Here is a 23,962-nt window from a genome sequence, read left to right on the forward strand (position 1 = left end):
TAACATAGCATTCTGTTTGCATTTTGAACACACAGCTCAATCACTTGAATTTCTGAACACGCAGCTTATACTTTTTATTGTGAACACGCGCAGCCCACAGTTTTTGAAAGTTGAACACGCAGCCCAAACTTTTGATGGTGAACACACAGCCCACATTTTTCTGAAATCTGAACACGCAGCCCAAACTCTTGATTATGAACACACAACCCATAGTTTTTGAAAGTTGAACACAGAGCCCAAACTCTTGAGGTGAACACACAGCCCACAATTTTTAAAAGTTGAACACGCAACCCAAACTCTTGAGGTGAACACACAGCCTACAGTTTTTGAAATCTGAACACGCAGCCCAAACTCTTGAGGTGAACACATAGCCCACAGTTTTTGAAAGTTGAACACTTAGCCCAAACTCTTGAGGTGAACACACAGCCCATAGTTTTTGAAATCTGAACACGCAGCTCAAACTCTTGAGGTGAACACACAGCCCACTATTTTTGAAAGTTGAACACGCAGCCCAAACTCTTGAGGTGAACACACAGCCCACAATTTTTGAAATCTGAACACGCAGCCCAAACTCTTGAGGTGAACACACAACCCACAGTTTTTGAAAGTTGAACACTTAGCCCAAACTCTTGAGGTGAACACACAGCCCACAGTTTTTGAAATCTGAACACGCATCTCAAATTCTTGAGGTGAACACACAGCCCATTGTTTTTGAAAGTTGAACATGCAGCCCAAACTCTTGATGGTGAACACGCAGCCCACTTATTTCATTTGCACGCAGCGCATATTGAACACACAGTTCTTACATTTCACTTTTGAACTCATAGCTCATTCATTTCATTTGCACGCAGCTTATACATTTCATTCTGAAACTGAATACATCTGTTCATTTTGAATGCAGGTACACTCTCGTTCTACGCGAGGTTATGGCTCGATTATTGCTAGGGAGTGGTATGCAGAGCTCCTAGAGACCGTTCGTTACATGGTGGACGGGGTAAGATTTGGGCCCTTCTGCGCGGGGCTATCTCACTACCCTACGAGCAGGACCTTGATGGGGGCACTCGTGGAGAGATAGTGGGACACCACCAACTCTTTCCACTTCCCAGCTGCCGGGGATATGACGATGACCCTGTTCGACTTTGCGATGTTGACTGGCCTTGATGTGGCCGGCCGATCGGTCCACTACGATGAGGATATGGGCGAGTGGGAGGCTGCCTGGATCTATCTGTTGGGAGCTCGCCCACCGATTGACCGATCTTCGGGTAGAGCCAGGTACACTTGGTTCCCCGTGCAGTACAGAGGGAGTATGCCCGAGACTCTTGAGGAGATAGAGCAGTACGATCGAAGTTTTTTGATGTTCCTCCTTGGGACCACTTTGTTCTCCGACAGGGTGAACACAGTTGAACTGTATCTGCTCAGTGCTTTGGTGGACCTATCACAGGTCAGCCATTATGACTGGGGTGGCGCCGGCCTCGCTACCCTCTACTGCTATATAAGTGCGACCTCCTGCGGACGGGGGAACATAGTTGGCAGCTACTGGAGAGCCTGGGAGGTACCTTCTGCCCTCTTGATTTACATTTCAGCTTTTCATTATCTGTACACTGCACACGGCACACTTTATATTCTGTATTCTACATTCTACACTCAGCACTCTGTTTTTTCTGTATATTTTGTATTCTGATGGCCACTGCCCTGTTTTCCAGAGCTATGGGTTTACACGTACTTTTCGACGCAAGCCCCAGAGTTCGAGGTGGAGGTGCCTCTTACGATCCCTTACTCTCACGTATTTGAGGGTCGATGCCGGGCAAGGGCTCGAGAGACTCTGTCCTTCTTGTGACAATTTTTTGACACGGTGCGGGCAACCGAGGTACTTCAAAACTCTCAGTTCTTCATATTTTCAGCTTTGATTCATCTTGCATATTTATGACATCTGATTAGCTCGTACACTTGTTATCCTCAGATCGCTTGGCGGCCCTGGTGTAGACGTCCCCGAACGTCCCGGGAGGGAATCCCGTTTTGCTCATTGGGGCTTACTACAGTTCAGACTCAATGTCATTGTCTTGTATCTAACCTTGCGGAGTGCAATGCAAGACCAATGAATCATCAAAGAGTACAAATTCGACAAACCGTTTTGAAAAACTAATTTTTAGCAAGAAGTGTCAAACATGGACTGCTTTGCTAGATACAGAGTCGCCACCTAAATATTTCATTTTGGGGGAATTTAGGAAACCCTGACTCGTGCTTAAGGCCATGTGTCCGTCATCACCAAAGTTGCCGCAGCTCAGGAACTTGGGTACGATTGGGGAAGGTCATTTCATGAGCACCCCCGCTCGCCCGATCAAAGATCGGCCACTATTAAGCATGATATCGAGTTTTGAAAACATATGCGCTCTTATTCCGGTTATTAACCTAGAATTACTATGTGATGCGCACAGCATACAAGTATAGACTAGATTGCCTAAGTTGGAACAAAGCATCGCATATCCGTTTGTTTTGAAAATGGATTTGAAGTTTGCTACTCGCAAGTTGGCTAAAACACGGGTTTCGATGAATTATTCCAATTCAAGCAACCCAACCTTCACCCACAAGCATTCAGGCAGTTATATCACATAAGCAAATAGCCTCATGGTAAGCATGCTATCATGGCAGTCACTCACACGCATGCAAGAATACTAAAGCATAAATACTTGCCTAATAATCCGAGCCAAAGAAAGAAGCTAATTAGAAAACATGTGTGAATCCTAACTATGCTGAGATACCTAATGCAACACATGCAAGAATACAACTAAGATAGGCTCGGTTATTCTAAAATGGCATATAAAATGCAACAACTGATACACGTATTCAACTCGGAATTGAAATACAATGCAGTTAGTATGATGCGCCGAGCCCGGTGCATGCAAGGCAGATAAATGGATGCAAGCATGCGAGCATAAGTATGCTAATTGAAACATGTCCTAAACTAACCATTAAAAGCTAGTAAATAAAACGGAGAAAGACGTGAGATTAGAAGACATTCACACACACACGCACACTTATTACAACATTGCCCTCTATCGGAGGGTCCGAATAAATAATACAGACCGAATAATTAATCAACTACCCTAGCTAATTAAATATTACAAAGCCCATAAGTAATTAACAAATTAATTACAAAACAATCTAAGTATAAAATTAAAGAGGCCACCGTAGCTCCACCTTGAAATGATTGAATGATGCATGGTCAATTCGCCTTGCTCGGAAACCTGATGCCATGCCTATGTTGCCTCTGTTTGCACTGTTCTGCACCTCTGGGAATTGTGAAAATCCTAAGATTGCTTCTGAACCACTCCTCGAGCACTTTGGGATGCAACCGGCCATGGAAATATAGTCATCGACCAAAAATGGGATCACCGACACGATTTTGGTAGTCGGGCGGCACTTAAAGTTGCCGATCGGCCATTTCTTCCTGCAGAACACTGGTTTTGTTGCAACAGAGGACAGACAGTGCATGGCATGGAATTTGCAAGCCAAATGTATGCACGACCACCCTCCCTATCATGCTATGAACTCAATGAAGTATGGCTCCTAACCCTCGGGCCACCAATCACGCATTTTGATGCATGATGGCCAAAGATGTCGCGTGTGCAAATCAATATGAATGAATGCAACAAAACAAATGAATGCTACACACTCTATCATGTTGAATCAAAAGTGACGGCGACCGAGTATTGAGGTACCTTTGGTCACTTCAAGTACGAATATCCCTCGTTCCTCATGTTTGGTTTGACACCCCAAACCAAACCCAATGCAATGCATGAAGTATGCCAAATGTAGTGCAATGCATGCAAACAATGCAACATGAGCATGCGAACTCAAAGTAATGCAATGTAACATGAATATGCCAAGTGCAACATGGCTCAAGCATGCACACAAAGGCTAAAGTAGCGAGCATGCCAAATGCAAAGCAACCTACACAAGCATGTGACAAAAGGTAAACTAGTAAGTATGCAACAAGATGTACCATGTTAAGCATGTGGCTATACAAAGATGGACTTAGACCATAGTGGGAAAACCTCAGCCACGTCCAAAACAATATCTGGCTGGTCGTCAAGCCACCCTGTGACCTCTACTGACTCCTCAAAATTGAACCAGTTGACCTTCATGTCCCCTGGATCTTGTTTGTTGAAAATCTAGAGGTCAGCAATGTCCCCTTCAAGAACTGCTAAGTCCTCTATCCTCTGATCAAGTCCGTCCCCCTATAGTACACAAATTTCTGCCCCTACCGACAATTCCACGTTTGGCCTGATCTGACCCGCGGACGCAATGTATCCACTCGGGTTGTACACCTCCTCAGCAAAGCTCCCCAATTCCTCAGTCCCTGAATCCACTGTACCACCTTCCTCCGAAATCATCCCTATTCTGTCTTCGACAGCCACCACCATTGGTTCGGGTTGGGTTCGGGAGATGTCCAGCATGCACAAGTCAGTGCTATCAGGAAGGAACACCTCCGACTTGGGTAGGTGAGATGGGGTGATATATATGTTGGGGTCGTATGACATGACCCCGGTCTGGATAAAGTTGGTGCGTTTGGGAGGTGGAGCTTGGTTGTGTGGTGGGAGAGGGTTGGTTGTGACATTGGGTTTCTCTAGAGGCACAATCACCTTATTATCAATGAGATCTTGAATCTCGTGACGCAATCTATAGCATTGGTCGGTGTCATGACCATGCTGTTAGTGAAACGCACAGTACTTCGCTGGGTTATGGGAGAGGGGAAGTTTTTCTGGCAATGGCCACGGCTCCAGGGGCTTCAAGTGCCCTTTTCTGATTAAAACCCCCAAAGCTTTGGACAGGGGCATATATAGTGGAGTGAAGGCTTTTTGGCTCTAGGGTGCGTATCTGGCTGCTTGCGAGCTACTACCGGATGCGCCGGAGAATGGTGTATCCGCAAGGGTTCTTGGGGGAGTGGTGGTAACCATGCTTACTTCTGAAGCTCTGGCAATTGCGGCGTTGCTTATGCCTGTATTGGTGTTGCGGTTGAAGGTTCTCCTGGGTTACTCTCTATCTTGGTCAATCAGACCCTGTTTCATAGCATCCTCAATTTGTACCCCCATCTCATGTAAATCTGAAAAGGTGGGGAAGGGGAGAACAATCATTTTCTGCATAAGCTTGGGCTGGAGATTGCGCACAATCATCCGAATCTGATCTTTGTCAGTGGGCCTAGTGGTCATCATTGAGGCCTTGGCCCTTCATCGGGTTAAGAAGTTAGAAAAACTCTCCTTAGGCTCCTACCTAGTCGTCTCAAGATCACGGGTTGTGATCTCGATCTGTGTATTATAGGAGTACTGAGTGACAAAAGCCTCGGCTATCTCATCCTAATTCCTCTTAACATCATCTTCCAATTTTGCGTACCAGATGGCCGCCACACCCGACAGGGTCCGGCCGAATAAAGAAAGCTTCTGTAGTCTGGTGAGGCCCATCGACCTTAATATATCTAAAAATAGTTGTAAGTGCACCATGGGATCCCCGGACCTGTCAAAGCGGTCAATATGTGACATCTTAAACCTGTCTGGCAGCGTTACGGCTGAGTCGGTGTACCCATCTGTGATATCTGGAATGGTCTTGACACCCTGAGATTTATTGAACAGCTTTTCAAGCTTGCTTACTTTTAATGCCGTGGGGTCCACCTCGAATTCGAAAGGAGAATCCGGTTGATTGATAGGAGTGGGTGCCTTGGATAGTTGTGGTAGAATTGGGGGCTGAGCCAACCCTGTTGGGATGTCTGTATCCTCTTGGGCATTCTGGACATTCACTGTCTCCCCAGGTATTGGGACTCTTGGTGGGGGGGGGGAGGGCGGTTTGGTGTGAAGCAGATTCTCCGGTTTACTGTTGTAGTCGGGTAATTAGCTCTGCCTGTTGGGCAATGACAACGGCCTACTGTTTGGCAAATTCTACTTGACGAACAGCGTCCTTCTGCATGGCTTTCATGCTCTCCTGGAGCTGACGCACCATTTTTTCCATTCCTGCCATACTGCCCTGATCTATCTGAACTACCGGTATGTCTATCCCTGTAGTAGACTCGGAAATCTTAACCTGACTGTTCAAAGACCACTGATCTGGCAATCTCGGTACCGATATACTGCGTCTTCTCGACCTCTGCCTGACAACCGGGGGTAAGGAATAAAACACTGGTTGTCCGTCTACCAGATCCACAGATCGATGGAGTCGACGACCTCTAGTCCAGAGTGCTTGGGGAATATCTGTTTGGTCGGAAGCAATTGTGCTAAACTACCTAGAAAAAAAGAAAAATAAAGCAATAACAAGAAAATAAACAATCAGAAAGCAGGCAGCATAACGACTTAAATAAACACAGCACACAGTCGGGTATAAAAACACGCAGTTGATAAGCTGAATACATTGTTCTCCAACACTGATCATTGTTCCCAAATTACGGCCCCCAAATCTGAATTCGATACCCACAGATAACGGATTCCCAAAATACCGATATTAGTGCCCTCAGGCCTAATACCCAAACTTGTAAACTGATACATGCATTCCAGTAGAGACGCACTCTAAAAGCACATAGCAAGCAAATGAGAGCCAAAACACTCCTATGATAGGGTAGGGTTTCCTTGTCCTATTGTCAGGAGCTAGGGTTTCACTACGCACACCGCAGTTTCAAACAACCTATAATCGGGTAGCAACCTTCCCTAGTTTGGAATGGTCACTATGGATTTCGAATATGCACTAGGTCGAATGGTCGAAAAGGGTGCCCGGTAAAAATCGGGGTTTGTGTTCCCATCGTGGCAGAGTTCGTAACCGGTCAGCCTTATGGTACGCTTCTCAAAGCGAGCCTCCGGCAAACCGTTCAGGAATAGCAGATGGCAAACACGGTGTCCAAGGCGCACCAATGCAAATGCAATGCAGAGAAACACATAAGTGTAATCAAAACAAGATATCATGAGTTCGAGTCAAGTTCTCTAAATCCCCAGCGGAGTCGGTAGAAACTGTAGACGTGCCCGAACGTCCCGGGAGGGAATCCCGTTTTGCTCATTGGGGCTTACTACAGTTCAGACTCAATGTCATGGTCTTGTATCTAATCTTGCGGAGTGCAATGCAAGACCAATGAATCATCAAAGAGTACAAATCCAACAAATCGTTTTGAAAAACTAACTTTTAGAAAGAAGTGCCTAATATGGATTGCTTTGCCAGATATAGAGCTGTCACCTAAATATTTTATTTTGGGAGAATTTAGGAAACCCTGACTCGTGCCTAAGGCCATGTGTCCGTCATCACCAAAGTTGCCTCGGCTCGGGAACTTGGGTACGATTGGGGAAGGTCATTTCATGAGCACCGTCGCTTGCCTGATCAATGATCGGCCACTACTAAGCATGATATCGAGTTTTGAAAACATATGCGCTCTTATTCCAGTTATTAACCTAGAATTACTATGTGATGTGCACAACATACAAGCATAGACTAGATTGCCTAAGTTGGAACAAAGCATCGCATATCCATTTGTTTTGAAAATGGATTTGAAGTTTGATATTCGCAAGTTGGCTAAAACACGGGTTTCGACGAATTATTCCAATTCAAGCAACCCAACCTTCACCTACAGGCATTCACGCAGTTATATCACATAAACAAATAGCCTCATGGTAAGCATGCTATCATGGCAGTCACTCACACGCATGCAAGGACACTAAAGCACAAATACTTGCCTAGTACTCCGAGCCAAAAAAAGAAGCTAATTAGAAAACATGCGTGAATCCTAACTATGCTGAAATGCCTAATGCAACACATGCAAGAATGCAACTAAGATAGGCTCGGCTATTCTAAAATGGCATATGAAATGCAACAACTGATACACATATTCAACTCGGAATTGAAATACAATGCAGTTAGTATGATGCGTCGAGCCCGGTGCATGCAACACAGATAAATGGATGCAAACATGCGAGCATAAGTATGCTAATTGAAATATGTCCTAAACTGACCATCAAAAGCTTGTAAATAAAAGGGAGAAAGACGTGGGGTTGGAAGACATTCACACACGCACGCACACTTATTACAACATTGCCCTCTCTCGGAGGGTCTGAATAAATAATACAAACCGAATAATTAATCAACTACCCTAGCTAATTAAATATTACAAAGCCCTTAAGTAATTAACAAATTAATTACAAAACAATCTAAGTATAAAATTAAAGAGGCCGTCGCAGTTCCGCCTCGAAATGATTGGATGATGCATGCTCGATTCACCTTGCTCGGAAACCCATTGCCATGCCTCTGTTGCCTCTGTTTGCACTGTTCTGCACCTCGGAGAATTGTGAAAATCCTAAGATTGCTTCTGAACCACTCCCTGAGCACTTTGGGATGCCACCGGCCAAGAGAAAATAACACCAGCCATGGAAATATGGTCATCGACCAAAAATGGGATCCCCGACACGATTTTGGTAGTCGGTCGGCACTGAAAGTTGTCGATCGACCATTTCTTCCTGCAGAACACTGGTTTTGTTGCAACAGAGGACAGACAGTGCATGGCATGGAATTTGCAAGCCAAATGTATGCACGACCACCCTCCCTATCATGCTATGAACTCAAGGGAGTATGGCTCCTGACCCTCGGGCCACCAATCACGCATTTCGATGCATGATGGCCAAAGACGTCACATGTGCAAATCAATATGAATGAATGCAACAAAACAAATGAATGCTAGACACTCTATCATGTTGAATCAAAAGTGACGGTGACCAAGGATTAAGGTACGTTTGGTCACTTCAAGTACGAACGTCCCTTATTCCTCATGTTTGGTTTGACACCCCAAACCAAACCCAATGCAATGCATGCAAGTATACCAAATGTAGTGCAATGCATGCAAACAATGCAACATGAGCATGCGAACTCAAAGTAATGAAATGTAACATGAATATGCCAAGTGCAACATGGCTCAAGCATGAACACAAAGGCTAAAGTAGCGAGCATGTCAAATGCAAAGCAACTTACACAAGCATGTGACAAAAGGTAAACTAGCAAGTATGCAACAAGATGTACCATGTTAAGCATGTGGCTATACAAAGATGGACTTAGACCATAGTGGGAAGACCTCAGCCATGTCCAAAACAGTAGCCAAAGTGATGAATTAAGGCGCCGAAAGGGCAAAACATGCATGTTCACACATTGATCCATAAACTATGCAACAATGCACAATCCTCAAATATGAGTGAGATGTGATAAACATGAGAATATGACAATGCAATAGGCTCTGAAATCATGTTAAGAGTGATGCCAAATCAACTAAACAAGACAAGCATGGCATGCTAATGGACTTAATGCTAGCCAAAGGACTTGAACCATGGCCATATCAACCAAGCTCCAAAGGACCAAGGTGACCCAAAACAGTCCCATGGCAGGCCAAAATAATGCTAGAACATGCATGGGATGAGGCCAAAACATGCTAGGAAATGGCTACAAAAATGAGGGACATTCAAAGCCACAAAGAGAGCACTCCACTACAACTACCTCAACCACACATGGCATGGATTATTCAAAGAAAAACAGAGCTATAATATGCCAAAAGGAGCCCCAAAACTCACTGATATGGCAGCCCAAGGACTTAAACAAAGAGGCATGCACAATGAACTATTTTAAGGCACAAAAGAACAACTGTTCAAAGCTTTGAAAGGATGGTAAATGCAAGCATACAAGCATGGAGCATGGACTGAAATAGCATCATAAATGATTCCAAATCACTGAAATAACCCAAATAAAGCATGCTCATGACTCATACACTCAAAGCTAACAAGCTAGGATACGTGGTGGCTATACGAAACATGGCAAACATGATCAAATCAACACCAAACAGAGCTTAAACATGTCAAAACATGGATAAGAGCTTCATGAAGTCAAGCAAAAACATGCAAGTATGATGGTCTAAATGCATGATACATGTTATGGCAATAGAGAGGATTACAAAGCAAGTGCATGATGCAAACAATAGGCCACCAAACCAACATGAAATAGAGGTCTAACATGATAGGCTAACACCAAATACCCTCTGAAATGGAGCCAAATAAAGCCATGCAAACATGCTACCTTTATGAGCCCTAAATGCAAGCAAATGAGTCACAATGGGAGAGGGGTGTCCCTCCCCTATACAAAACCTCAAAACCACTTCTCTACCACTAAAAATCCTCTAGATTTTAGTGGTGAGAAGACCAAAACAAAAGGGTTACAAAACCCAAAGAGGAAGGCACAAAAAGAGGCCAAACAAAGCCTAAACGGGGGTGGACAACCCCCAACACCAAAATGACCTTAAGAAACTATAACAAGCATGAAAATACAGAACTTTTATCAGTTATACACTAAGCTCGAAACAATATGAAAATAGGTCTAAAACCTTAAGCAAAAATGGGGAATAAAAAGGTAAGTTCTCACCCTTGAAGAACACTTCAAGAACACCAACTCCAGCACCTCTTTTTGATCAAAAACCAACTCAAAACACTGAAATCAACCCCTTGAAACCTCAGCAACCAAAGTATAGTGTAACACTAGGTGTCTTAGTGCAAAACTAAGAACAAAAACCCTTTTTGAACACTATTACACACACAAATATAGAGAGAGAGGGAGATATATAGAGAGAGAGAGTGATATATATATCATATATCACAGGTTGTTCAACCCCTGGAAAGGGAGGGGAGGCCCTCCTTTTATAGGAATTCAATTCCTAAGCTTCTTGGAGAAGCTAACACAGGGGAGCAAATCCCTCCATACACGTGTACGGAGGGGGTGTATTGTGGATGGTAGCAAAATATCTACCAAAAGCAGATGGAAAGGGGTCGGCTGAAAAATATGGCCAATTGACCAACAAAAATGGCCGGCCGACCAAAAACATTGCCGACCGACCAAAATCTTTGGCCAGTAGCAAGAAAACAAGGCCTGTGGCCTCAAGCCAAGGCCGGTGAAGTGTGGGGATGGCCAACAAGCCATTCCCTACCCTCAGAAGCAAAAACACAAGTGTTTGGTACACAACCAAGCACAAAACAAACAAGTCGAGAGGTCTTGAGGCAAGGCACGCGATCGAAAACCTTCGAGAACTCAAGACGAACACGAACATGGATGATCATCGAGTATTCAAACGATGACGTCCAAGTCTTGAGGACGGTCAAAAATGGGGTGTCTACACCTGGGCACCCTTGGGAGGACATATCCATTTCCAGTTCCCGGGGGCATGGGCTTCTTCTTAGTATAGGACTTTGTTTGAGGGGCCAGTTGGTAGGGCCTGGTTTCTAGGAGATCGCTTCATGCGCCAGACGATGGGCGTCCTTAAGCAGAGTGTCCCTTTAGCACCTCCAGATGACATGCGGTACACTGAGAGACTCACTCCCGAGGAGGTCGATGTCGCTATGTTAGGTACCGATGTAGCTCTGCACACGAAGGAGGGGGAGCATGCGACTTACCGCCACACGTACTTGATGCCCCACTGATGGGTGTTCGTACTCCTACTAGGAGGGCTGCTGGTGCATCATCGTCAGCTCAAGCCCGGGCTGCAGACGTTCCTTCGTCTAGCAGGGCCAGCACATCAAGGAGTGGGGCCAGACAGATTCCCCCGATTCCCCCGACTTATCAGCACGCCGGGTGGCCAGATCTTCCGACCAAGTTGACTGGATGGCGATACGGGTCATCTTACCCGATTCCAATAGAGCCTCCTATGCCCGATCACCAATATGTCAGTGATCCTGACTCACCACCGGTATGTTCCACTACTTTTCATTTATCACTCAGATACTTAGGCATTAATTTATTCATTGATGACTTGAGCTTGTATCCGCAGCCTCCTAGGGAGTATTCAGATGATCTGCTCGGATTGGTGGCCTCACTTGAGGGCATGGTCTTGCGGAGGGAGACACAGCTGTTCATCGCCGGTGTTACGGTATTTTTCAATTTTCTTGCATTTATTGTACTTCTGATCACATGCTGTATTTAACCATTTCACTGCATTGCTTGACTGTATGCGTAGAGCACAACTGACACACACCATATTCATACATTGTATCTGCATACACCCACTCTATGTAGCATTCTTGTCTCTGCATCTGATATACATGTTGCTAATGTACTCAAATTGTCCTTTTCAGATGCCACCACTACCGGCTAGGCCATCCAGGCCTTCTTGAGGAGCTGGGAGAGGGGACTCGTCTCGCAGACGAGGCAAGCGCAGAGCACCCGTCACAGATGACGAGGAGTCCAGTGAGGCTGAGTCTGCGCATCCTCAGTTAAAGACATCCACAGACAGAGAGGAGGGCTCCAGTTCTGGTTCTGAGAGTGGAGGTGACGTTGGGGAGGATCCCGAGGATGACAGCTCCGATTCAGATGATGGTGCTGGTGGAGGTATTGCAGAGACTGCTCAGGCGAAGAGGATGAAGAGGGCCTCCCGATCTTGAGTACGAGAGCACTGATGCAGATGTTCTTGCTTTATTTCCCTTTTTTACTAGTAGTTGTAGCACATTGTACATTATTAGGCAGTTTTATTTTCTGTAAAACTTGTACCCTTGTTGTAAAATGTTGTAACAAAGGAAGCATGATGGAATGAAATAGCTTTTTGAAAAAGTGTTGTATTTTATGTTCTTAGCATCGCATCGCTTCGCATCATTTTGCACAAAAATGAGATTGCATGAAAATTGAGCATCGAAAATTGCCAAGTTAGTTAGTGAACCGACGTAACAAACTAAACAACTTAACTTACTAAGAAACAACAAAACCTTAGCAAGTTTACAACTCAATAAGCAAATCCCGACAATGTTGATTAAACAAAGAGTAACAACTCGATATACGAAACTCAATGACTCGATAAGCAAAGACTCGATAAACAAAACTTTAACAACTCAATAAGCAAAACCAAACAACAACTCGATAAACAAAGAACAACTTGATAAACAAATGCATCTCGGACAATTGGAGTGACAGAAGGCATCCGAAACAGAGGTAAACTCGGACCTTCAACACTCCCAACACATAGAAAAGCTAGGATCTCTCATCTAGAAACTAGGAATAGACCAAAGACCAACTTTTCCCCATGGCCGACCACCAAAAGGGGCTGGCCGACCAGCTATTTTCCTTGGAGACCAAAGAGGTGGTCGTCCTACAAGAAAAAGTGGTCGGCCGACCACTTGGTTTGGTGACCACCAGATTTTTGACACGTGTCCCCAAACAGTGCCTTATCCTCTATAAAAGTTCCAGCTTCGTGGTTCTTTCATTTCATCTCAGTTTTGCATCAAAATGGAGGTATTCCTCATTGAAAATCTCGTAGCTTGGATTGCTACTTTAGACAGCTCAAAAAAGTTGAACTTCCGGTGCTTCAGCTTGAATGCACTATTCACGTTGAGCCGCACTTCGCTGCATCTTCCCTTTCTCCATGTCGCGGCGAGGTTTTGGAATCCGGTAACACATGTCTTTAGCTTCGGCGGGCAAGAGATGTGTCCTACCTTCGAAGATTTCCAAGCTTTGATGGAGTCCGAGCGCAACGAGGAAATCTTGCCCCAACTCCGCTTCGGCCATGCTCAAGCCTAAGGACGAATGTGTGGGCTCACTATGCACGACGCTCGGTCTCTGATCTGCAACGGAGAATTGGACATCCTCAGCTTGATTCAACATTTTTTTGATCCCGGTGACTGCGGTAACCATCATTGGCAGGGCTTTCGGCGACATGCCCTTTACTTGTGCATGTTATCTCACTTTTTGCTTGCCCCGGGCTTCAGCGAGTCTAGCGTTCGTCTGATTGAAGTTGCCCAAGGCTTGAAGGAGGGTAAGAGGAGGGTAAGAGCTACATTGCCATGACATTGGTCGAGACACTGATGGGCTTTGATGCTTTCCATCGCCGGGAAACAACCAGATTTGTGGGGAGTCCACTACTACTGCAGGTAATGTTTCCCTCCCTATCTCACATATATATTGCTCACATCGCTCGGCCCTCAGGCTCGGTTTTTCTCACAAAACCCTTTTCTCGATTTTCTCTCAATGTACACCTCTCTATTCTTTAATCTCATTTTTCATCCCTCCCCAAGCGTGGTTGATGGACAAGTTATAGGTTGTGGACTCTTGCCTAGCATACTCGGCTCGTGGCTACTTCTTTCGACGACGCCTAGTCGATGCCCTTGATGAGGGATGGTGGTCCGACTGGATGTGCCATTTGTCCGCGAACCGCATTGCTTGGCGTTGTCCTTGGCTTAATCTACTGTCAATGAGCTACAACATGTCTCGGCAGACTGGGATTCAGTTGATTGGTCAGACGCACTGCGTGTTTTACTTTCCTTTCCGGTTCCAACGCCAGTTCGGCCATGATCAGACTTGCTCGCCAGAGGGGATAGAGTACCCTGCTGCATTCCCGGTCCGAGGCGCACAGCTTGCTCGGTATGCCACAGCATGGAGCACGAGAGAACTCCTGGCCCCCGCTTCCACTTTCAGTTGCACTTTGTCTGATGAGTTCATAGATTGGCTCAATGAAGAGGCACAGATTGGGCCCACTTTGGCGTTAGAAGCTTCGACCAGCTCTAGAAGGGGGCGCAGGAACACCTGACTTAGTTATGCCCTAGATTTATTGCTTTATTAGTACTTTCAAGTTTTCTTTATGAATGTAACCAAAAGCAAATTCAATTTGTATGCAAGAGCAGGAGGACTTTGTATTGAAATCAATAAAATTGAAGGTTGTGGGTACTGAAAATTTTCTGCTTTGGTCAAAAAATGGTCTAAGTTTTAAAAAGACTAATTTGAACAAAATCAACTTTTATTAAAACTTTTCAAAACCATTTTCAACATGGATCAGAACTGGACACACCTGAGATCTGTCACTGAGATGCACAATCCCGGATTCCAGCAACTGGAAAGTTGCCTCTAGTCTGAGTAGCACTGCACCGGAGATCACAACTAAACTCTTGAATGTTGAATAGAGAAAGATGACAGAGATGATCAAATGGACAAAGTTGATCGGGGAAAAGTTTATGGCTGAACTTCAGGATGAAGTTGCCTACGTATCCCAAAGATGGGAATCAAGCCTTACGTAGTTCAGGCTCGGGTTCACTCGAGTATTTTCACTCTCCTTTTACGCTCTAACTTTTGCCAAGGTCGCCTTTTGCGGGTTTTTAACCTTGCGAGCTCAGTTTTTGTAATTTCAAAATTTTCATGCTCTAACTTTTGCCTAGGTCGCCCTTTCGGGTTTTCGGCCTAGCGAGCCACTCAGGGGTAATATTTCTTCAACTTGTCCATGTTGATCGGCTGTGAGAACTCTAGGCCATCTAGGTCCATCAGAACGACAGCTCCACCTGACCAGATAGACTTAATGATGTAGGGACCCGTCCAATTGGGTCTGAACTTGCCCCTAGGGTCATGGATGAGAGCCCGATTATCTTTGAGCACCAAATCTCCTTCTTTCAAATTCCTGGATTTAACTTTCTTGTTGAAAGCCTTGGCAATTCTGCGCTGATAACCCTGAACATGGTATAGTGCTTTCAGTCTTCTTTCATCAAAGAGCATGAGTTCTTCGAATCTGCTTTGCTGCCAATCTGCTTCGGCTATCTGACACTCAGCCAATACTCGCAATGATGGAACCTCAATTTCGATAAGTAGAACGGCCTCCATCCCATAAACCAATGAATACAGAGTCACTCCAGTAGAAGTTCTGATTGAAGTCCAGTAGCCCCACAGAGCAAACGATAGCTTATCTGACCAATCTCGGTAGGTTTCCACCATTTTCTGCAAAATGTGTTTGATGTTCTTGTTGGCGGCCTCGACTGCTCCATTGGTTTGCGGCCGATAGGTGGATGACTTATGAAAAGCCACATTGTGTTTTTCCAACAAATCAATCACTTCCTTCTTGAAGTGGGAGCCGTTATCTAAAATAATCAAGTTTGGGACCCCGTAGCGACAGATGATGTTCTTCCGGATGAAATTTGCAACGTGCGAAGCCTTCAACACCGCATAAGATTGGGCCTCAACCCACTTCGTGAAATAATCTGTCGCGACCAGAATGAACTCATGCCCATTAGACCCCTTCGGAGTGACGGCCCCGATCACATCGATTCCCAAAACTGAAAATGGCCATGGCGAAGTCATATTGTACAGCTTCAACGGCAGGATGTTCATGCTGCTTGCATAGATCTGACATTTGTGGCATCGCCGAACAAAGCCGATACAATGCTCCTCCACGGTGGGCCAGTAGTAACCTTGTCTGAGGATCTTTTGAGCTAACATTACCCCGTTCATATGCGCTCTGCACTCTCCTCCAGGGATGGCCTCCATTAAGCGCTTCGATTTTTTGGCATCAACACACAACTTATGCATTCCCAGATGACCTCTCTTGTACAATTTCCCCTGCAGATGATGAACTGAACGACCATTCTTCTGATTGCCCTTCTATCCTTGGCATTTGGCCCTGGTGGATACGCCTCTTTTTCCAAGAAGTACCAGACATCGTAGTACCAGGGGTTCTCATGTTGAACCTCATCTATAGCAGCGATCGACTCGTAGGCTGGCACAAATTTCTGGTCAATGATGATCGGATGCATCCGAACTCTGAAAGGGATGTTTATCATGGAAGATAGAGTTGCTAGTGAATCTGCGAACCTGTTGTTCTCTCTTAACAGATGAGCAAAGTTTAGTTTCTCAAACCGAGGAATTAACAAGTCCATGGTCTGGTGATACATTATCATCTTTTCTTTTTTGACTTTCCAATCTCCTTTCGCTTGAGATACAACAAGGTTGGAGTCCCCGATGACGTCCAACTGTTTTGCCCCTAGTTCCAGGGCTGCTTCTAAACCAGCAATGCATGGTTCATATTCTACTTCCTTGTTCGAGACTTTGAACTGGAGTTTGAAGGCTAGAGGGATACGGGAATTATCAGGTGCTATTAGAAACACTCCTACCCCATACCCGTATTGGTTTGACGCTCTGTCAAAGTGCATCATCCAAGTTTCGTCTTCGATATGCAAAATGGCTTCATCTAGGAATAAGTACTCAACTGCTTCACCTCCTTCCACTGGATGATCAGCTAAGAACTCCGCTACCGCTCTTCCCTTGACTGACTTGTGTGTCACATATTTCAGATCGAATTCGGAAAGCAACAGCAACCAACGAACTAGCCTATCTGTAAGTGCCGATTTCTCGAAGAGATATTTGATGGGATCTAATCTTGAAACCAACATTACAGAGTGAGCTAACAGGTAGTGCCGCAGCTTCCTGGTAGCCCATACCAAGGCTAAGCAAGCCTTTTCCAACGGTGTGTAGCGGGTTTCATACTCTAGCATCTTCTTGCTCAGATAGTAGATAGCCCTCTCCACCTTGTCCTTAGACTCTTGTGCAAGCATGCAGCCCATTGTAGTCTCAGTTACTGAAAGATACAAAATCAAAGGTTTCCGCGCCTCGGGCGGTGACAACACGGGGGAGTTCTGTAAGTATTCCTTGATCTGTTCAAAAGCAGCTTGGCATCGGTCGTCCCATTGGAAATTCTTTCCTTTCTTCAGGAGACCAAAAAGTGGTTCACAAGTCTAGGTTAATTTTGAGATAAAACGTCTTATGAATTGAACTTTACCCAGAAAGCCTCGCACCTCCTTTTCAGTCCTTGATGGTGGCATTTCTAAGATGGCCTTGATTTTGGATGGGTCGACTTCGATACCTCTCTGTGTAATTAGCAACCCCAGCATTTTCCCTGCTATAACACTGAACGTGCACTTCTGAGGATTCAGCCGCAATCGAAATTCTCTGATCCTCTGGAAGAACTTTTGCAAGGCGGTGTAGTGGCCCTCTCTTTCTTTGGACTTGACAATTGTGTCGTCCATATACACCTCAACCTTTTTGTGGATCCTGTCGTGCAATATTGTGGTCGCGACCCGTTAATATATAGCTCCAGTGTTCTTTAACCCAAATGGCATCACCCTGTAACAGTAAGTCCCTCACGAGGTGGTGAAAGCATTCTTCTCTCGGTCTTCAGGTGCCATCACTATCTGATTATAGCCCAAGAATCCATCCATGAACAAAAGCAAAGCATGCCCCGTTATGAAATCCACTAACTCATCAATATGCGGCAAGGGAAAGTCGTCCTTCGGACTGGCTCTGTTCAAATCCCTGAAATCCACGCATACCCGGATCCTGTCATCCTTCTTCGGCACCGGAACAATGTTGGCCAACCAAGTTGGGTATTCGGATACCAGTAGGAACCCTACATTAATTTGCTTGGTGACCTCTTCTTTAATCTTGAGGGCCCAGTCCACGCGGATCCTTCTGAGTTTCTGTTTAACGGGTCGGGCCTTTGGGTCAAGAGGGATCCGGTGCTGTACAATCTCAGGATCGATTCTAGGCATGTCTTCGTAGGACCACGCGAAAACATCTTTGAAATCTTTTAATAAAGAAACTAAGCGCTCGCGTTCCTCCGAAGACAACGTGGACCTGATCTGAACCAGCTGCGGGTCCTCCTCAGTACCAACATTAACAGTAGTGATTTCATCAACTAAAGGTTTAACAAATCTTTCCTGCTCTTGATCAATTAAGCATTGCAAAACTGGAGAAATTTATTCCCCGTCATTTTCATCAAAATTTTGAAAGTCCTGATTAATACAATAAATCAAGGGCACAGAAAAGTACTCAGAAACCACATCCATTCCATTCTCATTAAGCATTTCCAAATCATCCGATTCTTCTATTACAACAGACTCAAAAGAGAAAGAAAAAGACAACCCTGACAAGACTGTGCCATCCAGGTTATCACCCCCAGGAATACCGGACTCAGACTCAGACGAGTTGGAACTTGATTCTGACTCCACAAACTCGGTGGAATCAGATTTCGTCTCACTACCTGACCCGGTGCTGATTGAAAAAAATCCCTTCTCGTACTACCAGATGAGAGAGGGTGCAATGGATGCATCCAAAATACTTATAGGTAGGCTCGCAGTCATTTCATTCCCAGTCATGGACACCGAGAAGTCATCCCCAAACACTTCTATACAATCGGAGGATCTGAAAGTAGACAAGCCAGTGCTACCCCCATTTTAATTTCAGCGCTCTCGGAATCCACATTTTTACACTGCTCAACCTCAGCTGATGGGTCTGTCTGCTCCTCGACAACATCATCCCCGGATAACTGCAGGTCGAAGAAAATCTCAAATCCTAGCACGCGCTTCCTCTCCGCATCCAACCATGGCTCTGGGAAGCCGCAGAATGGAAAATCCTCCCCCTTCTGGAAGAAGCGTCCGTTTAGGGTACCTTGAATGGGTCAGTGCATTAACTCATATGGCTTCCCTACCTGCTTTGCTCTGGCTCTTCCAGCCATTTCCTTGCCTTTCCTCACCCAGTCCTCTTTGGTGGGCAGATAACGCAAGCCAAAGGTATGCGGGTTGTGCGGCACTTCGGCCGATACTACGATGTAATTCCGGCCACTCTTTCCCAATCCCAGCCCGGGGATGTCTTGAAGCTTGTTCATGAGGTATATTGATTGTGCACTGACATACACCCCCTCATCAACAGCCAAGATGTTTTGCACAACTTGAGCCTCAACCAGAGTAAACCCTGATAAGAACACATCCTCCGTGCCGTGCTCCATTTCCAAGACTGGTGTAGACACCTTCGGTAGCGGATGGATTGATGAATTTCCAAAAACTATAGCTACCCCCTTCCTGTGAGGGTATTTTAACATCTGGTGCAAGGTGGAAGAAACTGCCTTTATCTGGTGCAACCACGGTCGTCCCAAAAGTAGGTTAAAGGTTGCGGGAACGTCCAAGACATGGAACTCGATCTCGTGTTGTCCTTGACCAACCTTGGTCTGAATTTTGACAGTCCCCATCACCTCCCTGCTTGTGTTATCATACGCCCGAATGACTTGGGCAGTTGGCACGAAGTCCGCGGGCTTTAACCTGATTGCATATGCCGTCCTCGACGGGCACACATTAATGGCAGATCCTGTGTCGACAAGAACCACCGGTACCCACTTGCCTCTACATTCCATAAATATGTAGAGAGGTTTGTTGTGATTTGCGCCCTCAGGCGGTAGTTCTTTGTCAGAAAAGGTCAACATCGGGGAACCTCCTCCCGAAAAAACCAATCCAACTAGCTACTTCGACGTGGTGTCTATCGAGAGTTTGGTCTTGTCCATGGCATAAAGGACGACCTGTCTATGTACTGGAGAAGCCATAAGCAGTCCCCAGATGGAGATGTCTACTTGTATCTTTTTCAACTGTTTCAACACAGCCTCCTCTTTGAGTTGCTTCTCTTTCTATTTCTCTGCCTCCTTGTCCTTCCCGAACACTGTTGGTTGATCTAGATGCGGGGGCTTGAAATACCGCCCGCTCCTGGTCATATGATCGACATCGCCGATGTACCAGGTATCATCAAGTTGATTGCTCCCCCAATCCTCATCTGTGTGGGCAAGACATAGATCATCGTCTTCCCAACACATTCTATCGGCAGCCGACGGACACCTGTCCGGCTCCATTACAAAAATCTCTATGCCCGCAGCACCTTGCGTTCCTGTACTCGCAGTATATTCTGTTCTTGTGCACACAGCACTCTCAACCCCCACAGGAGCTTTAGCCTTTCTGGCTCTTTCGAAATCTTCGATCCCTTCTTGTTCTAACTGCTTCAACACAGCCTGCTAAACATTTCCTGCATTCACAATGCCCAAGTCCCAAGCGAAATTCTTAGCACCGGCGCTCTCCGGCAATGCATTATGATCTCTGGACCTTCCGACCACAACTAATGTACTTGCCCCTGACGGGCTCTGTTCCGGTTGAGATTCTTCAACAACATCTGGTTGGTCATCAAGCCACCCGGTAACTTCTACTGATTCCTCAAAATCAAACCAGTTGACTGCCATGTCTCCTAGATCTTGTTCGTTGAAAAATTGGAGGTTAGCAAAGTCCCCTTCCAGAGTTGCTAAGTCATCCTGCCTCTGATCAAATCCGTCCCCTCGTATTACACAAATCTCTGCCCCTGCTGGCAATTCAAAGTTTGGCCTAGCCTGGCCCACTGATGCAATATAGCCATTCGGATTGTATACCTCCACAACAAAGCTCACAACTTCCTCAGACTCTGACTCAACAATCCCATTCTCCTCCGAAGTCATCCCTGTTCTGTCTTCGACAGTCACCATCATTGGTTCAGGTTAGGTTTGGGAGATGTCCAACATGCACAAGTCAGTGCTGTCGGGAATGAACACCTCTGGCTTAGGTAGGTGAGAAGGAGTGATATAGATGCTAGGATTGTAAGACACGACCCCAGTCTGGATAAAGTTTATGCGTTTGGGAGGTGGAGCTTGGTTGTGTGGAGGGAGAGGGTTCGTTGTGACATTGGGTTTCTCTGGAGGCATAATCACCTGTTTGTCCATGAGATCTTGAATCTCATGACGCAATCTAAAACATTGGTCGGTGTCGTGACCATGTTGTTGGTGATATGCGCAGTATTTGGCTGGGTTATGGGAGGGAGGAAGTGGATTTGGCAATGGCCTTGGCTCTAGGGGCTTCAAGTGCCCTTTCTTGATTAATGCCCCCAGAGCTTTGGACAGGGGAATATATAATGGAGTGAAGGTTCTTTGGCCTCGAGGTTGGTATTTGGTTATTTGTGTGTTACTTCCAGACGCACCGGAGAATGGTGTAGCTGCCAGGGTTCTTGGAGGGGTAGTGGTGACCATGCTTACTTCCGAAGCTCTAGTAGTTGCAGCACTGCTTGTGCCTGCATTGTTGATTCGGTTGAAGGTTCTCCTGGGTTGCTCTTTGTCATTGTCAATCAATCCGTGCTTCAAGGAATCCTTGATCTGTACTCCCATCTCATGCAGATCTGAAAAGGTAGGGAAGGGGAGCACGATCATTTTCTGCATCAGTTTGGGTTGGAGGTTGTGTACAACCATCCGTATTTGATCCTTATCCGTCGGCCTTATGGTCATCATTTAGGCCTTGGCCCTCCAGCGGGTTACGAATTCAGAGAAACTCTCCTTAGACTCCTGCCTTATTGTCTCGATATCACGGGTTGTAATCTCGATTTGCATGTTATAGGAGTACTGTGCAATGAAAGCCTCAGCCATCTCATCCCAGTTTCGCTTGACATCGTCTTCCAATTTTGCGTACCAGATGGCTGCCACACCCGACATGGTCCGGCCAAACAATGAAAGCTTCTGTAGTCTGGTGAGGCCCATCGGCCTTAGTATGTCCAAAAACAAACGTAGATGCACCATGGGATCCCCAGACCCCTCAAAGCGGTCGATTTGTGGCATCTTGAACCGATCTGGCAGCGTCACAGCCGCGTCGATATACCCGTCCTCAATGTCTGGGATGGACTTTACCCCTTGGGACTTCTTGAACAACTTTTCAAGCTTGCTCAACTTCGATGCTGTAGGATCCACCTCGAACTTAAATAGAGAGTCCGGTTGATTGATAGGATTAGGTGCCTTGGATAGTTGAGGTAGAATCGGGGGCAGAGCCGGCCCTGTTGGGATGTTTGTATCCTCCTGGATATTCTGGACATTTGGTGTCTCCCCGGGTAGTGGGACCCTTGGTGGGGGAGGAGCTTGATGTGAGGCTGATGCTCCGGCTTGCTGCTGTAGCTGGGTAATTAGCTCTGCCAGCTGTGTCATGACCACAGCCTGCTACTTGGTAAATTCCGCTTGACGAGCAGCGTCCTCCTGCATGAGTTTCATACTTTCTTGGAGTTGGCGCATCATTTCCTCCATCCCTGCCATGTTTTGCTGTTCCAGCTGACTGACTAGTATATCTATCTCTGTGGTAAAAATTGAAGCCTCAGCCTGACTGTCCACTGATGGGGTAGACCATTGTTCTGGCAACCTCTGCTCGGATACGCTGCGTCTTCTTGACCTCCGTCTGATAACCGGGGGTAAGGAATAAAACACTGGTTGTCCGTCGACCAGATCCTCAGATCGATTGAGTCAGCGACCTCTAGTCCAGAGTGCTTAGGGAATATCTGCTTGGTCTGAAGCAATTGTGCTAAACTACCCTAGCAAAAAGATAAATAAAACAATAATAAGGAAATAAACAACCAGACAAGCGGACAGCATAACAACGTAAATAAACACACAATGCACAGTTGGGCATCACAACACACAGTTGATAAGCTGAATAGACTGTTCTCAAACACTGATCATTGTTCCCAAATCACTGCCACCAAAACTGAATCTGATACTCGCAGATAACTGATTCCCAAAATACTAAACTAGTGCCCGCAGGCCTGATACCCAAACTTGTAAACTGATGCATGCATTCCTGTAGAGACGCACTCTAAAAGAACATAGCAAACAAGTGAGAGCCCAAAACACCCCTATATTAGGGTAAGGTTTCCCTGTCCTATTTTGTCAGGAGCTAGGGTTTCACTACGCACGCAATGGTTTCAAACAACCTATAATCGAGTAAGCAACCTATCCTAGCTTGGAATGATCACTATGGATTCCGAATATGCACTAGGTCGAATGGTCAAAAAGGATGCCCCGATAAAAATCGGGGTTTGTGTTCCCATCGTGGCAGAGCCCGTAACCGGTCAGCCGTATGGCACGCAGCCTCCGGCAAACCGTTCAGGAATAGAAGATGGCAAACATGGTGTCCTAGGCGCACCAATGCGCATGCAATGCAAAGAAACACATAAGTGCAAACAAAACAAGATATCATGAGTTCGAGTCAAGTTCTCTAATTCCCCAGCAGAGTCGCAAGAAACTATAGACGTCCCCGAACGTCCCGGGAGGGAATCCCGTTTTGTTCATTGGGGCTTACTACAGTTTGGACTCAATGTCACGGTCTTGTATCTAATCTCGCGGAGTGCAATGCAAGACCGATGAATCATCAAAGAGTCCAAATCCGGCAAACCATTTTGAAAAATTGATTATTAGAAAGAGTGCCAAACATGGATTGCTTTGCCAGATACAGAGTTGCCACCTAAATATTTTATTTTGGGGGAATTTAGGAAACCCTGACTCATGCCTAAGGCCACGTGTCCGTCATCACCA

The sequence above is a fragment of the Camellia sinensis genome, chromosome 7 (assembly GCF_055761805.1).
Source record: "Camellia sinensis isolate YWXY chromosome 7, ASM5576180v1, whole genome shotgun sequence".
Taxonomy (NCBI): Eukaryota; Viridiplantae; Streptophyta; class Magnoliopsida; order Ericales; family Theaceae; genus Camellia; species Camellia sinensis.